Raw genomic sequence first — 17062 nt, forward strand, 5'->3', positions numbered from 1 at the left:
TTTCCCAGAGTTGGCAGTGGAGGGCAGATATCCAAACTGTTCCTAATGGCTTTTGCCAGTGGCATCGATGATAATGTTGACTCCTGCATTCAAGTATAATTTCTGAATCAATCAATTTAACAGAATAAAAAATAAGGTCTCCCATACAACTAGGTCAAAGGCCATCTCGGCATCTAATAAGAGGACCAGAGCTGGTATCTTCCGAATCTCAAAATAATCAAGTGCTTCCCCTAGATAGGGCGCATTGGTGCTGAGCTGCCTCCCGGCAATAAAACCATTCTGATCAGGATTGATCAGTTGCAAGGCAATTCCATTAAATCGATTAGTGAACAGTTTAGTAATTATTTTATAGTCAGAATTTAAGAGCGTGACGGGAGGATAAGAATTGGGGTGTTCACGATCCTTGCCTTTTTTTAAAAAGCTGACTATATTCCCTGTTTTAAATGAAAATGGTATGATCCCACCCTCTAAAATTGAGTTAGCAATCAACAAAAGATCATACGAAATAGTGCTCGAGAAGATTTTTAAAATTCAGCCGGGAGGCCATCCTGGCCACAGGCCTTACTATTTGGGAGATTTTTAATGACCTCTCCCAGTTCTTCTTTTGTGAAAGGACTCGCTGTAATCCTTTTTTCGACATCTGAGAGCACGGGCAATTCATATCTCTGAAAAAAGTCTTCCAGGGATGTCATGTCAATGGGCTGTTGTTTGCCGTATATGTTATTATAATGTTGTGACATTATATCTCCTATAACTCCTGGGTCATCAAAGCGGGTACCTGTTATAGGACATCTTACTGCGGTTATCTGATTGGTTACAGCCTGCTCCCTGGCCTGCCATGCCAGGAACCTCCCAGTATAGTTACTCTCTTCATAGACCTTTTGCTTATGTTATTGATGAAAGGATTCACTTTTGGCATAATATTTTTCGCTAAGATCCCGTTTAGGCTGATCAAGCTGCCGTTGGTTAAAAGCAGAGGGGCTACTGAGAAATATATCAAAGGACCTTTGCACTTTCTGCTCTAAAATGTGTTTTTCTTCCTTAGCTTTCCTTGAATTATCGGCATCTTTTCTGATGGCTAGTCCCCGTACAAAAGCTTTAAGCGAGTCCCAGACCACATGCGGAGGTGCTGAGCCATGGTTTCGCTCAAGAAACTCTTTGATCTCGGTTTTAATAGAGAGCACCCAGTTCTCTTCCAATAGATATTGGCTATTTAGCATCCCTCTCTTAGAAGTCATGAAATATTTGCCCAACTCTAACTCAAGAATGACCATTGCATGATCCGAAAACCCATTCTGGAGAATTCTCTGCTGACTAAAAACCAGTCTCCTGGAAATACGAAAAAAATCGATGCATGAAAAGGTACGAAATCTACATGACAAACAAGTATAGGCGATCTTAGTTGGAAATACTGCCCTCCATACATCCAATAAGTCCAAAGTCAAGCCATGATGTTGAAAAACTTTTAAAGTTTTGGGTTTTAGCAGTTTTTTGGATATAGCCGAGGAGTCAATTTTAGTGTTCATTAGAAAATTAAAATCCCCCCTAAGATCAATTCACCAGGTACTTGAATTAAAGATTGAAAAAACTCATAGGCATAGGATTATCCTCTCCTGGGGCATATTTGTTGGCAAAAGTTAAGAATCTGTTCCTTAAATTGCAGGTAGCCCAGCACCACCTTCCGCTCTGATCGCTTACAAATTAACTACCTCAGCCTGAAGATTTTTGCTAATGAAAATCGCCGTGCCCCGATGAGACGCCGATGAGGAGGAGAAGCCCCTGTAAACTGCCCAGGACCTGAACATTGGGAAATCTGCTAGTTTCCCCGCAGGTATATGAGTCTCTTGTATTAGACTGGCCACTAGATTTTCTTCCATAATCCAAGCCTCAATGGCCCGCATTTTCTCCTTGTTATTGAGGCCATAAATTTCCTTTTTAACCATTAGGAGAAGGCAAGATAGTATCCAAACAGCCCAACAACATAAACAGAAATATTGTGAAAAACTACGACAACAGTCAATGGCCCCATCCGAAGTCTAACAAAATATGAGATGAGGAGATCTGCTGGACGGATGCAGGCTACCGGCTGAGTATGCCGTAACCACACACCCCCTACTTCCTCTGATGTCGGAGCTGACGTCAGACGCGGAATGCAGCTTAGTTGCTGAGCTCTACGAACACGCCAGTGGGACGAACATGCCAGTGGGAGCTGGGATCTGAAGCAGCAGAGAAGCGGAGCAGTGCGAGCACCGGAGTGCTTTTTTTTCTCACCAGAATAACTTTGAACAATCCAGTGTAAAGTCTCCACTCTGCCTTTTTGTTCCATATTGACCTGATGCGGTTTTCTGGCTAGTTTTCATGTTACACGAGCCTACATACCTCCTGCCGTGCCGGTGCTTGGGGTCCTTGAGATCGCAGTCTTTTTTTTTTCATTAATGCCATTAGGACCACCAAGTTTCTCTTCAAGAGGTGGTAAGTGCATGTGTTTTTTCTTACCCACCAGTGTATGGGGGTTCCCTATACCACTTGGTTGAGGGTCACTGGGGGATCCCAGGTATTACTTTTGTGCGCCTTGTTACAAGATCTACTGATAATAGCATTATGCGAAATCTCAGTAAATGGGCTAAAGGAACTGTAATAGCCCACTATGACTCCCCATGCCTGGGGCAATGTGTGAAAAAATGTGTGGGCAAAGTTGCTGCTCGGGTAAACCTCACTGCGGCTCTTAGGAAAGATCAGGACTTGAATATCGAATTCACTGAGATGGCAAGCTCTGAGCCTGCCAAACAAGACCACCCCAGAGGTGCCTCTTTGGAGCTTGATTCGAGCATCAGTCCTTTCTCTATTGCCTCTCCTAGGGCAGGTACCTCCATTTTATCAGATCTGGCCAAGCTAAAGACAGCGACGCTGGTTGACTCAGCCGGGGAAATTAAGGATCTCAAAAAGTATCCTTTATTTTTCAAAGCCAAGCCCGGTTTGTCATCTGCGGAGCGGGGGGCAACAGGGAATGTGGCCCCTCTAGGCGATAAATCTATGGATTTGAGTAAAGATGGGGGTCTTAGGGGTCCTATGGATGGCAACCACTCTCCATCTCCTTCTCGGTTCTTGCCTTCTTCTGGGGGAGCTCATCTGAACACTCCACTTCCGTGGACGCTGTTTTGACTATTCCAGTAGAGTCTATATCCTTAGACTCACAGGCTTCGCAGTCTGAAACTAGGCCAGAATCGACTCAGGACAACTCCTCCCAGGATAACAGATCCTTCTCTATGCAATGGGATGCTAAGAGCCTTCTTAATTTGATTTTGGAGGAGATTCGAGATCTGAAAGCCTCCCAATCCGCTGAAATCGCTGTAATCTACGCTCGTTTAACTAAAATTGAAGAAAACATGGCTCAGGTCCCCGTACGTCTTCTTGAGGCAGAGACAAGGATTTCGCAATTGGAGGACCAAGTTTCAACTATGAATAATAAAGTTGCCGCCTTCCAGAACCAGAGAACAGCATTGGAACGTAAGCTGGAGGAATTAGAGAATCATTCTAGATGCTCTAATCTCCGCATTCTTGGTGTTCCAGAGGGCCTGGAGGGCCAGCAGACTCTACAAAAGGTTGATTTGTTTATTTAAAAAAATGTCCTCCCAGAGTTTAATGGTGATCTAACTCTTATGCGAGCCCATCCGGTGCCAGCGTATCTTCCTCCTAATGCTAAATTTCCATGGACTACCCTAGTTCACTTTGGGGATTTCAGGGTTAACGCCATAAAGCAGCAACAGTTTTCCTCAACAGAGGTTCCACTTTGTCGCATCTTCCCGGACATGTCGGCTTCCGCAGCCAAAAGGCGGAAAGAGTTTGTAAAAAATTTACATCTGTTCAAGAAACAGGGGGCGCAAGAAATGAATGCCCAACAGAGCAAGTTAAAAGTGCTAGTTAAAGGCAGATTTCATGTATTTTGTAATGACCTGGAAGCGCAGGAATTGCTGCAACAAATTTCGTTGGACAAATCCTAATGGCCAGTAGACTTTAGATTGTCAACATAATGTCAATATAATGCCAAAGTATTGATGTAATGAGTTTACAAATGTTTTTTCTCTTGTTTCGGCCTCTTATCCTGGCGTTTTTCCTTTTTCAAGTATATCTTCTTAGGCAGTTTGCATCTATTGCCTTCTGTTTCTTTTCTACTTTTTCTTTCTCTTTTCTTTTTGCTCTTCTTAGTCTTTTTGAGGAGGGGGGGATGTATACCGGTAGCACTTGGCACCAAGTCATAGTGCCAGTTAAGGGGGTATAGCCTGTCAGGTGTGAGCAGGGACGGTGGTCTACTCATGGTGTCTTGGAGAAAAGGGCGGGGTCATGGGGGTGGAAAAGGGAGCATGGGGAAAAAACGAAATCCATTTTTTAAATCCAGATTCATCCATTTATTATTAAATGACACATTTATCCATGTAACATTTCCCATTGTCTAGTGCAAGTCCTGTATTGCATCCAATTTAAATCGGCACATTATTTTATAAAGTGTAATGATTGTGTGTTCATTCTTATCAGTAATTAAGGTGAAACAAACCAACCTGTAGTAACATTTCAAAAAAAAAATTGTAATATCTATTTGCTGGTGTAAGTGTCTATTATTGTGATTTATGCCTACACCAAAATTCCAATAACCATCACATACTATTTTAGTCAATTTAGGCACTTAACAAAGTAGACATACAAAAATATGTTGTATTTCCTGCCATAATGGTAAATCAAAATAGGTACCTCACATTTTAGTCAGAACCAGTTCTAGGAATCAAACAATTGCAAAGGAAAATTAATGTCAAGATAAACTTGGTGAAAAGAAAAGCATAGATTTAAACAAACAATGAAATACTTCTCTCAAAATAAATCTTAAGTTAAGGAAGTCCAGTGCACTGTTGTGCTGTGGCATTAAGGTTGCCTCCTAAATTACTGTCAAGTGGAACCTCCTCAGGGTGTAACCCTTACCTTATTAATTATCTGTCAAATCAATGCCAGTCCCAAATTTGAATCATTCAATATATTCATCCATGTAACATTTCCCCTTGTCTAATGCAAGTCCTGCATTGTATCCAATTTCAATTGTCATAATATTTTACAAGGTGTAATGTGTTTATTCTGATCAGTATATCAAGGTGAAACAAGCACACCTGTAGTAACACTTCAAAAAAGAAATGTAAAAATGTATTTGTTGGTGCAAGTGTCCATCATCATGATGTATGCCTGTGCTTAAATTCAAAAGACCATCATATACTATTTTAACCAATTTCTGCACCTATCAAAGTAGACATAAATAATATGTTGTATTTCCTGCCAAGGGGAACCTCCTTAGAAAGGGGCATCTAGTGGGTAGAGCAGGCACCTTAAATATCTTACATGGGAGGGGGGTTTGGGAGATTTGCTCTAGGGTTTGAGAGGGGTGCTCTTGGGTTTTGGTGGTAGGGTTTGGAAGGGGTGCTCTTGGGTTTGGGAGGGGAGGTGAGTTTGGGAGTGGTGCTCTTAGGGTTTGGAGGGGGCTTGGATTTTGGGGGGTTGCTTTTGATTTCAGTAGAGTTGGTTTCTGTATTGAGAGGAGTTTGTTGGGATGTAGAAGGGGTGGGTCAGGGTGCAGAAAGGGATGCTTTGTGTTTGGGAGGATGGTTTGGTCTTTGGAAGGGGTGAAGGAAAGGGCAAATAACAAACTCCCAAGGGGGGAAATGAGTAGGACTTCAACAGGGAGTTGAGTTTGGAAGGTAGAGGGAGTGGCATTGGCTGATGTACATGTATCTGTTGAGGGTGCAGGTTTCCTATGGGTCTGGTGTATGCCATGCATGTTTGGGTGTGTCTTGCTTACTAGATGTAAGTAGTTTGAGTGGGGCCATTTGCATTTTTTGGGTGTGTTTTCTAAGGTGTGTGTGTGGGGATGGGTGTGCTGCAGAGGTGCTGGGTGTGGTTGTGGTACATGTGGTAAACATCGTTTACCACAAATCCTTTTCCCCATGGGCAATTACAATGCAGTTGTTACAATGACTGCATTGTAACAACGCATACCATTACTCCGCAAGTCGGAACAATAACTTTCGGAGGGGTCAGAAGGTGTTGGATTTAAAATCCAGCACCTTCCCTACTGTTGCACATACTGGAGTTGGAATAGAAAATTATGCTATTCCAACATTGAGTGACCCCTCTAGACCAAGTCCTTGTTACGACTTGCGGGCTAATGGTATATGTTGTTACAACACGTTCATTGTAACAACAGCGTTGTAATTGCATGCGGGGAAAAAGCATGCATAGTAAAGTGACATATTCGGTACATGTGGATGTGAATGTGGTGGTGCATGTGCCTATGGGTGTGCTTGTGGTGGGGTGGGGCATGTGGGTATGATTTGTGGGTGCTGTGTCTATGGATATGTTGGTGGGTGTAGTACATATGGGTGTGGTGGTGGTTGCATTGTCTGAGGGTGTGCTTGGGGTTGTCCATGTGGGTGTGATGGTGGGTACAGTGTCTGTGGGTGTGCTGGATGTGGTACATGTGTATGTGTGTAGGTGTGCTGGTGGTGGTGCATGTGGGTGTGGTGGTAGTGGCTGTGGATGTGGTGGTTGTGGGCGTGGTGTCTGTAAATTATCTGTGTGTGCCTGCGTTTTTGTGGTGTTTGTGTTTATTTGTGGGTGTGCTGCTTGTTGTCTGTTGGAGTGGATGCATGCAAAGGTGTGCAGGCACCTCAATGAACTCCTTTTGAAGGGGTGGTCTTGGGTATGGGGGAGTTTTGTCTTTCAGAAGGGGTGGATTTGCGTTTTGTTGGGGAGGGTTGGTTTGTGTAAGGGGTCAAGGTCAAAAAGAACATCTTGACGGGGAAAACAGGTGGAATCAATGTCAGGGAGTTTGGTTTGGGAGGTAGATGAAGTGGCAACAGGTGATGTGTGTGTGTGTCTATTGAGGTTGCAGGTGCCTGTGGCTGTGGTGTATGTGGTGTATGTGGTATATGCTTGTGTGTGTGTTTCATCCCAGGAGTATGTTGTTTGGGTGAGTGTGGGCGTTTGTGTTCTTTCATTGAGGTTTCTAATGTAGGTATGTGTGTGTGGATGGGTGTGCTGTTGAGGTGCTGGGTGTGGTTGTGGTGCTTGTGGATGTGTGGGTGCATGCAGGTGTGATGGTGGGTGTTGCATCTGTGTGCTGTTAGTGGTGCATGTGGGTGTGGTAGTGGGTGTGGTATCTGTGGGTATGCTGGTGGTGGTGCATGTGGGTTTGGTGGTGGTTGTGGGTATACTGATATGAGATTGATGGGTGTTGCTAGTGGTGGTGGTGGGTGTGATGTCTGTATGTTGCTTGAATATGTGCTTGTCTTTTTTGTGGTGTTTTTATTCATGTGTGGTTGTGCTGCTTGTGTCTGTTGGAGTGGGTGTGTGCAAAGGTGTGTGTGTGCTTCAGATAGGGCTGGGAATAGGGATTTGGGATGGGGCAGGAGGTAGATTTTGAAAAGACCTCTGTAGGCCACACTTAGCACTGTGAATGCCTTCCATGTGTGCTACCATTTGTTTCACATGTCAACTAAGCTTCTGGATGGCATTTAGTAGTGCAGTCTGCCCCACAGAGATGTTCCGTAGGAGGTCAATAGCCTCCTCACTCAGCACAGCCTGGGGTACAAGGGCAGGGAGTGCGGTCTGAGGAAATATGAATTTTGTGATCAGTTATGTCCCCTATCGTAGACCCCAACGGCTCCATGTGCATGCTATAAGTACATATATGTTCCCTCCTGCTCCAGTTTTGAAGAAGCAAAAATATGTGCGTCCACCGTCAACATGTTCTCTTTCAGATCCGCCATGAATGGGTCAGATATTCCATTCCTAAGTATGAAAGGCCACCGACTTTATGTGGTTCACTTTCCACATTTTACAGATTCAGGCGAGTAGGCCCGAATTCTGTCATCAAGCCTTTTCCTGCCTTCTGCTTCTGAAAGCTCCAGTCTGAGCCTGCATCTGTATCCATGAACTTTGTCCTACTCCCTGCGCGGCTAAACGGTGCCTGATCCAGCCTGTCGCCTGCCAAAAACTGTATTTCACCTTCAAGATTATCTACTCCGCTCCTCATCCGATGCATTCCTGTCTAGTAGTTTAGGTAAACATTCCTCCAGCTACCGTGCAAAGGGCCAGGCCTTGCTGTCCTCATGCAAGTAATTCATAGCCCCGTTACCATGGAATATTCCTACCCCCTCGCATCTAGTGTAGACACTTAGACGCTTGTACACGCACTAACAGTCAGTATAGAATAGATTCTATCCTAGAGACCTCTCCTTTTGGATAACACAGTTCTTTAAACATAGGATATTAGATATGATTTGGGATTAGGTTGACATGAACCCCAGACTTCTGTCTCCACATGTAGAGCTAAATGTCAAGTCCCCTTCACCCTCTAGTTGCACGTCAATCACACGTCATGCGGCTGCGCGCGCATCTCTGCCAAATATTTCTGCTGACATTGCAGGATTCTTTTATGGATCCACCCACTTGTGACATCATGTATAATGACGTTTATTAAATTACGCCCATATGACCGCCTCTATTAGTTACGTATGCACCTGTTATCTGTACTATCAGCTGTTACGCCTCTTGCATCTGTTTCACTGTAATATATTTTCTATAAAACTGTCTATCTGTCAATAATGTATGTCCTTCCTTCCTGAACTTTCGTGGTGATGGAATAGAAAGCCTACAATTCGAATTGTATTCCTTTGTATAGGAATAAAGCCTTTTAAAACCTCTAATACCACGGATTCTGCCTCTTATATTTACTGAGTTATTCTTAATAGATTTTACCGCATAAAAAATAGTACCAGTAATGAAATATTTACCACATAAATTGGCGCCCGAACAGGGACACTTTCTCATCTCACGCGCCGGCGGTGCGTTGCAGGCCCGGTCTCCTGCCACAGCTGAACGGACAAAAACGCGTACCTGCAGGATTTCCTGTATCTCCCTCCGGCCAAGCGGGGACGACTGAGGCTGCGATCAACACCCAGACGAGGCGGTGAGAAGTGCGAAGTATCCCGACCAGAGCCTAGCTGAGAGAGCAAGATCCGAGGTATACAGAGGCCCACCAGGTTCCGAAGTTCCGAGTCCAGTCGAGTCGAGTCCAGTCCGGTCCAGTTTCAGTTCCGTTCCGAGGCCTTCCGTTCCGAGCTACCCGGTGAGTACCATTACCGGGGAGGCATTTAACGTGCACATAGTCTGTGCCGGTCAAGACGGGTTTGGGTACACAAATCCGGTCTGCACTGTTTTAGCAGTGTATCTGTACTGTTTAGCAGTATATATAGTATGTCTTGCATATAAATAAGTACTATCTAGTGTCAGTATTATGTCAGTAACTAGTTTTCTATTAGTTATCATTGTTCGTAAAACTGTTAAGTGTTAAATGTTTTAAATACGTTCTATATATTGTGGTGTGAATGACTGTTCATTATTGTGTTTTCTTGTATAAAGTGTGTTCTAGTTATAAGGTCTAAAAATGCCGCTCTTTTCGAAACTAAGACAGATCAAAACTAGAAAAGGTGTACTCGAAGAAGCTGTTCCCATCCCACCGAGGGACACTCCAGGGTACTTTATGTATCATAAGCATGGCCTAGATGCCGTATTATTTCTTGATTTATGGGTGGACTACACCAAAGATTTACCAGAAAGTCAGAGATGGCCCGCAGCGGGGACCTGGGATGCAGATTGCATCATGAGAGTAGAAGAAGAATTATGGAAAAAGAAAGCCAGACAGTCACAGAAAGATGCTATTGAATTATGGCGTAAAGAATCATATAGACGTACAGAAAAAGCACTCAGACAGGAAGAGAAAGGTAGAGAGAATTCAAATAAAACCCGAGAAAATCTATTACTTGAGGAAGGTACCCGAGTAGAATCAGAACAAGTAGATAGACAAAGAAACACTCTTATGAATGGTATGTATCCTCTTCTGGCCGAAGGGTTACCTAAGGCTACCCCGGAAATACCAAAAGACTTAACTCCTCCATTGCTCCCGATAAAAGCACATCCCAAAACACATCCCAAAACAGCAAAGGACGTTTTCCTTTCCTCCTATTTAGATGACGCAGCTCCCGAGTATGCTAATGCCATACCACCCACACCGCTTGCCGATGGTGTTCAACACCAAGAGCATCCGTCTGTATCCCCGCAACTACAAACTCCTACACAAGTTCCAACAGGCCCGTCCGTTTCTACAGTTTTTCCCGCATCTACAATCTCTATCCTACGCCCAACGAATCCTTTCGTGCCTAGCACCTCAGATGGTGCTACAGGAGGTACGACAGACATGTTTGCCACACCGCCGCGAAATAAACAGACCCTTAGAGATTTAGCACTCCAACGTACACCCCAATTAGCGACATCCGACATGTTTAAAGAACAGCTTGTGGATTGTAGATACGACCCAGTACCAGGTAGACAGGATAAACTGCTCATATCATCACTACGTATAAGACGAGCTACACTATATTTAATGACGATACCAGGAATGGGTGAACACCTAGACGAAATATATCGCTTTGTCCAAACAGGGCGAGGTCCAGAAAGTATTAACGAAGCTATGGAATACCAGAAAGTGGATGTCCAAAGACAACTACTACGTTTTTTCATAAATTGTGTAATTAGGAATCAAGACAGGCCTGGGGCAGATCACGATACCATGCAAAGACTTGCCAAATGGGGTCAGAATATATCAGAAGAGAAACATGATAGACAGGCGTGTATAATCGCCATGTGTCGAAAGATCCGCAAAGAAGTAGAACGAATACATAAAGAAAGACGAGAAACAGACAGAGTAGAATCAGAAGAAGAGGAGGAGCAAGAATCAGAGCAATTAGAAACGATAGATTATGTAGGTAGAGGAAGACCCCATAATAATACCAGAGGCTTTAATGATCCGATACGTGCGATACGTCCAGAATATAATAGACATTTTCCAAACCCTATGTTAAATACAAAATCCCCTGAACACCTATTTCAAGCCGCTGATAAATTACTCCGAGATCGAAGGGGGTACCACATGCTCGATTCCATGGACGAACAAGAATTAGCCAGGTCAGCAGTACAATGGGCTGACAGTCCCGGCGAATACAATGATGATGTACTTGCACACACGTTTCTGAATCTTGACCCATATGAACAGCGCTTAGCTAGTATATACATGATTCAACACCTCCTTATATTATATAAAAGCCAACACTCCGATCCAGGACCTTTACCTGACATATTGACAGAACTACTCACTAATATATGGAGAGGGTCAGGTACTGATTTGATTAAGGAAATTCTAGAATCCCGAAACAAATATTTAAATTTCGTATGCCCAGAACACGTTCCAGTTCCCATAATGGGAAGAAGAATGTATCACATAGATAGACAGAACCCGTTACGCGAAGTGCACCCAATAAGAGGTGACGGTGATAATTTTACACGCGTATTTGTGTACACGCCTATAACTAAATTGGAATTATTAGAAATGAAGAAAGTAGTACCCAGCCATGACAAGGATCCAGCAGGTTTCCACCGTGAGATAAAAGACATGTTACTCATGGGAGAGTATACCTACCCCGACATTATGAAAATATTAAAAGTCCTATTACCCGCCGGTGTTTACGAAAAACTCAAAGAAAAGGAATGGGAGGTGGGAGACCAAAAGATAGATTGGACAGCATTAGAAAACGAAGAAAAGGCCCGAGCTGCAGGAGCAGGGCTTGGGAAAAAGACTACAGCACTAGCAGGATTACTAATACAGGTACTGCCACGTTTATTAACTACGAAAAAGGAAGACTGGGGTGCAATCTCAGCCTGTAAACAAAAGCCAGATGAAGACACTAGTGATTTCTATTCCCGATTTGAAAAATGTTTTAGTATAAATAGTGGCATAAAAGCCAGTAGTGAGTCATATCCACATCTGTTTGTGACAAAATTAGTTGAGAATTCTCTGCTGCAAGTCAAGAATAGAGTATTGAAATTCAAAAGTACCTGGCAAGGTAATACCCCATCACAGATGTTACAGATGTTACAATATCACCACAATAGAATTAGAGAAGAGCAAGAACACGAACAAAGACGTATGAAAGATACAAAAATGAAAATGCTTGTTGCACAGTCAGTTCCAGCCGATGGTCATCAAAAGGGTGATTCCGCAGGTCCTGCGAAAGGGACATGCAACTATTGTAAACAACAAGGTCATTATATACACGATTGTCCAGTCCTGAAACATAATATTGCCACAGGTAGAACGCAGGAAAGACCACGTCCACCTAGACAGGATCAGAATCAACAACAAATCCCTCAGCATGCACAACCTAGGTTAGCTCCGCAACAATTAGCTCCACGACAGGCAGCTCCACAACAGATCGTAGCACCACCACAAGCGCAGCCTATTGCTGCAACACAAGCAACGACACAACAGATGTATCAGTACGCACAAACAGATTATCCCGATTATCAGCGATACTCATGAGATAGCCTAGAGAGGGAAGTTGGCTTACCCCTTATTGAGGTTCCTGTAGACCAAGAGGGACCTTATGTACATAGTGAACTATTAGGGGAAGACAGAAAGTTTTTACTTGATACAGGGGCAAGCAGAACAACTATAAGACGAAGTGAAGTTCCAGGGGCACCCCTCTCAGGCTCACAAAATATTTCCCTTGGATTCTCAGGAAAACCTATAATCAATGACGTCACACAACCTCTTCCACTTACGGTCGGTCCATTGACATGTACTACAGATTTATTGCTTACTAAATCATGTCCAGAAAACTTGTTAGGCATAAAAACATTGAAGGCTCTAGGAGCCATAATATTTTGTTCTCCGGAAGGAGTACGACTATTTTTACGTGACTTTAAAGGTCACTACGTGTCCAGAGACATGGATCACCGATTGCAGAATTTACCTACACATTTATGGGCACAAGGCCCCACTGATGTTGGTTGCATGAACATTACACCATATCGAGTTACACTGAAAACAGGAATAGTACTACCACGAATGCGACAATACAAGTTACCACCAGATGCTGTAGTGGCTTTACTGCAAATCATTGACGAGCTCATTGCACAAGGAGTGGTTGTTGAAACCGACTCCAATGTATGTAATTCCCCGATAATTCCGATTCTTAAAAGAATGGATCCAAAAGCACCACCAGTATATCGATTAGTTATTGATCTGCGCGAATTAAATAAATGTATTGTACCACAATACCCTGTGGTCCCAGATATCTCCTCATTACTCACAGCTATTGACTCAGAAGCAACGTTCTTCACTGTAATTGATCTCAAGAATGCTTTCTTTAGTGTCCCAATCGATCCGGAAAGTCAATATCTGTTCGGATTCAGTTTAAATGGACGAAGTTTTAAATTCACACGCGCACCTCAAGGATTTACAGAAAGCCCCAGCATCTATAGCCAAGCACTGAAACGAGAACTTGACAGTATCCACATGCCAGTTAACACTGCCTTGCTTCAATATGTCGATGATCTGCTGATCACCGCCCGAAGCGAACCTGAATGTGAAAAAGCGTCACTGACGGTTTTAAAATTTCTGGCCGACAAGGGGCACAAGGTGTCCCCTTCTAAGCTGCAATTCTGTGTCCAGCGAGTTGTTTACCTTGGGCACTCGCTGTCCAAGGAGGGAAGGCAGCTTACATCCGACCGCATCCAGTTAATTGCTAACATGCCACCACCCAAGACACAAAAGGAGGTGCGGGCTTTTATAGGCCTCACTTCATACTGTAGGCAGTGGATCCCTCAATATGCATTTCTAGCAAAACCACTCATCCAGTTGACAACACAGGAGGCAGCCACATCGACTGTCCTCCCTTGGACTCCAGAACATACACATGCCTTTGAAAGCTTAAAGAAAGCTTTATGCCAAGCACCTGTTTTAGCAACACCATGTTACAGTAAACAGTTTACACTCTTTGTTACAGAACGCGAAGGTACTGCTTTGTCAGTACTCACTCAGGAACAAGCAGGATCACACAAACCATGTGCTTATTTCTCTAGTACATTAGATCCAGTAGCTCAGGCACTTCCTGCGTGCCTGAAATCGGTGGCAGCAACAGCTTTAGCAATCAGACAAAGCGATGCCATAGTGTTAGGACATCAATTGACAGTACAAGTACCACATGCAGTAGAGGTTCTCTTGAACCGTACACAAACACAACACTTGACTATAGCGAGACTCACCGGTTACGAATTAACATTGTTTCAGCCACATATAGAAATCAGACGTTGTAATACGTTAAATCCTGCCACACTGTTACCAGTGGGCGGAACAGATCCATTGGCACATGATTGTGTCGAAGTCATTACTATCACGACGAAACCTAGACAAGACTTGACAGATATCCCTTTGTCAGATCCAGACTTGACATTGTATGTAGATGGGTCATGTATGAGAACAAGTACAGGAGAGTTAGTGGCCGCTTACGCAGTCACAACAGACACTGAAGTCATTGAAACAAACTGTATTAACACTTTGTCAGCTCAAGCAGCAGAGCTCATCGCTCTAACACAAGCCTGTATTCAAGCCACAAATAAAAAAGTCAACATATACACAGATTCACGTTATGCATTCGGAGTCGTCCATGACTTCGGCGTACTGTGGCGAGAGAGAGGTTACTTAACTTCTCACGGTGCCCACATCCAACACGGACCCCTCATTCAAGCCCTATTAGACGCGATTCATCTTCCTACTGCAATATCGATTATGAAATGCAAAGCCCACACAAAGGTTACCGATATCATTTCTCAGGGTAATGACCTAGCTGACAGAACAGCTAAACAGACTGCTCAGAATCAGACTCATACAACTGACATGACAAAGACAATAGTTCCGACACCAACACATTGCATGACAGTCAAGGATCCCGCCCTTGATGTAATTGACATACAGACACATGCTACACCAGAAGAAATAAAGAAATGGACTGAATTAGGAGGGATCCAAACAGATCAAGGATGGATGACGAAGGAAAAATCTATATGGTTTCTTCCCGACTCCATGGTTCAAGTCATCATTAACACAATACATAGTCCAGCGCACTTAGGAGAAAAAGCTATGCTAGACAGCATTCAACACATTTGGTTCAACAAACACTTGCGAGCAGCAGCTAAACAAAAAGTTCGTACCTGTATGATATGTTGTCAGTTTAATCCAGGTAAAAGCATCCCCGTAGAACAGGGTGGATTTCAAACTCCCGATCATGCTTTTGAAGTCCTCCAGATGGATTATATCCAGATGGAACGATGTCGAGGATTCAAATATGTTCTCGTAGTTGTCTGTGCTCTTTCCCGTTGGACAGAAGCATACCCGGTTTCAGATTACACTGCCCCGACTACTGCCAAACAGTTAGTTCGAGAATTCTTCCCACGGTATGGTTTACCACGTGTTGTCTACTCAGATAATGGCCAGCCGTTCTCATCCGAACTAATGAAACACGTTTCCCTTTTATTAGGCTACCAATGGAAATTCCACTGTGTCCGACATCCCGAGGCGGCAGGTCTCGTGGAACGCCATAATCAAACTCTGAAAATTAGATTGTCCAAAATATGTAGAGAAAAAGGAGTCGATTGGATAGTAGCCTTACCAGTTGCGCTCTTTTACATGAGAATGGTAGCACATTCTCGAACAGGGCTATCCCCGTACGAGGTGATCTTCGGTAGACCACCAAATATGTGGGGGACGCCTATACCTCGCAAAATCACTGATGTTGACTGTAATATGCTGACAGATTACCTGGCTTCCTTGATGTCTGCACTACAATCTTGTCGTTCACAGGTAGCCGCAGCTTTTCCCGAAAATACTGAGGTGAAGCCCCATGACGTGGTCCCTGGTGACCTGGTTCTGGTCAGGAATTTTGACCGGAAGACCCAACTGGATCCTAGGTGGAAGTCACTGAAGTTGGTTCTACTGACTACAAGGACCGCCGTGAAGATCGAGGGACGGAAAGGGTGGTTGCACTCGAGTCATATCAAGAAATTTTATGGACTACCATCCAGTGTGAATACTCAACCCTGTATTCCCTCACAGACAGACTCAAAGCTCCCCTTGGTTGAGCAGTCAAAACCAGAACTTTACAAACTAAAATTAAGGTCTAGTAAGTCAGACAATTTGATTGTTTAAGTCCTCTCCAAGGTGAATCGGTTGAATTTGTCTCTGACATGTATCCTCTAGACCGGAATAGAGAAAGAAATCATCAGATGCAGCTTAAGAAGCATGCGTATTGTAAATCATTTCGTAGTCACTGCACAGTAACCTTATTAATTTTGTTTTTCTAAGTCTTCTGATCATCATTGTCAGCATACTATTACACATGTATTACCCTATTCTTAAGCGTGCTTACAATGTAACTACAGAACATTCTTTTAGCGAATTACCTCCGCATGAGTTGTCCTATAGATTTGCGCTGCGCAACAACACATTCATTAGTATGTTACATCATTCCCATCAAACCAGCAATGCCACAAATTGTTGGATATGTGGCCGACTCCCTCCCTATCAGAACTATAAGGGAGTTTTGCCCCTCTTTCCCTATCCGTTCACACACAATGGCTCCTGTGGAGCATGGTTTAGTTTGATTAATTCCCTAGATTCGAATTCCGCAGTTTATCAAGACAACTGGGTATGGGGAAACCTGAACTTGGTTTTGCTTAAAGTCTGCTACCCTAATAAGGAGGGACTTCCCAAAAGAACAGGAACTGATCTAGAAAATGAAGTATATGGATTAGGTAATTTTACACTTAACCTCATGATCCTGAACGTTGAATCTGAAGCTACACCAATCTTGCCCGCCATGTCAGTATTCCCAGTAAAAGGGGAATTATGTATAAGAAAGAATGGTTCCATACACATGGGCCATAGTAAATGCACCACTGTAATAAAATTCAGTGATCAAGGCAAGTCTACATTTAGAGCTTCTCGCCATTCCTACTTTATATGTGGCCAGACCGCATATATACGTCTACCTCTAGATTGGGATGGTACCTGTTACATAGCATTCCTTCTACCACCTGTTTTCCTAGCTCCTCCTGATTATCATAGAAATAC

The sequence above is a fragment of the Triturus cristatus genome, chromosome 8 (genome assembly GCF_964204655.1).
Source record: "Triturus cristatus chromosome 8, aTriCri1.1, whole genome shotgun sequence".
NCBI classification, from domain to species: Eukaryota; Metazoa; Chordata; class Amphibia; order Caudata; family Salamandridae; genus Triturus; species Triturus cristatus.